This window comes from Bison bison, unplaced genomic scaffold (assembly GCF_000754665.1).
Source record: "Bison bison bison isolate TAMUID 2011002044 unplaced genomic scaffold, Bison_UMD1.0 scf7180017864263, whole genome shotgun sequence".
Classification (NCBI taxonomy): Eukaryota; Metazoa; Chordata; class Mammalia; order Artiodactyla; family Bovidae; genus Bison; species Bison bison.
The window spans coordinates 3,856,407-3,857,577 of NW_011494835.1; the positions used below are offsets into that span (position 1 = coordinate 3,856,407).

At 41.6% G+C, this 1,171-nt stretch overlaps 1 protein-coding gene across 5 annotated transcripts in view; it reads left to right on the forward strand.

Annotated features, from left to right (window-relative positions):
* The window catches only part of CENPE (centromere protein E, 312kDa), an 81,698-nt gene that overhangs the window by 41,075 nt on the left and 39,452 nt on the right, over positions 1–1,171 (forward strand). The gene's annotated exons all lie outside the window — the stretch shown is intronic.

Below are 1,171 nucleotides of genomic sequence, written 5' to 3' on the forward strand. Positions count from 1 at the left end.
GGTTCATGTATTGCTGAAGCCTGGCTTGGAGAATTTTGAGCATTACTTTACCAGTGTGTGAGATGAGCGCAATTGTGCGGTAGTTTGAGCATTCTTTGGCATTGCCTTTCTTTGGGATTGGAATGAAAACTGACCTTTTCCAGTCCTGTGGCCACTGCTGAGTTTTCCAAATTTGCTGGCATATTGAGTGCAGCACTTTCACAGCATCATTTTTCAGGATTTGAAATAGCTCAACTGGAATTCCATCACCTCTACTAGCTTTGTTTGTAGTGATGCTTTCTAAGGCCCACTTGACTTCACATTCCAGGATGTCTGGCTCTAGGTGAGTGATCACACCATCGTGATTATCTGGGTCGTGAAGATCTTTTTTGTACAGGTCTCCTGTGTATTCTTGCCACCTCTTCCTAATATCTTCTGCTTCTGTTAGGTCCATACCATTTCTGTCCTTTATTGAGCCCATCTTTGCATGAAATGTCCCCTTAGTATCTCTAATTTTCTTGAAGAGATCTCTAGTCTTTCCCATTCTGTTGTTTTCCTCTATTTCTTTGCATTGATCGCTGACGAAGACTTTCTTATCTCTCTTTGCTGTTCTTTGGAACTCTGCATTCAGATGCTTATATCTTTCCTTACCTCCTTAGCTTTTCGCTTCTCTTCTTTTCACAGCTATTTGTAAGGCCTCCCCAGACAGCCATTTTGCTTTTTTGCATTCCTTTTCCATGGGGATGGTCTTGATCCCTGTCTCCTGTACAGTGTCACAAACCTCCATCCATAGTTCATCAGGCACTCTATCAGATCTAGTCCCTTAAATCTATTTCTCACTTCCACTGTATAATCATAAGGGATTTGATTTAGATCATACCTGAATGATCTAGTGGTTTTCCCTACTTTCTTCAATTTAAGTCTGAATTTGGCAATAAGGAGTTCATGGTCTGAGCCACAGTCAGCTCCTGGTCTTGTTTTTGCTGACTGTATAGAGCTTCTCCATCTTTGGCTGCAGAGAATATAATCAATCTGATTTCGGTGTTGACCATCTGGTGATGTCCATGTATAGAGTCTTCTCTTGTGTTGTTGGAAGAGGGTGTTTGTTATGACCAGTGCATTTTCTTGGCAAAACTCTATTAGCCTTTGCCCTGCTTCATTCCGTATTCCAAGGCCAAATTTGCCTGTTACT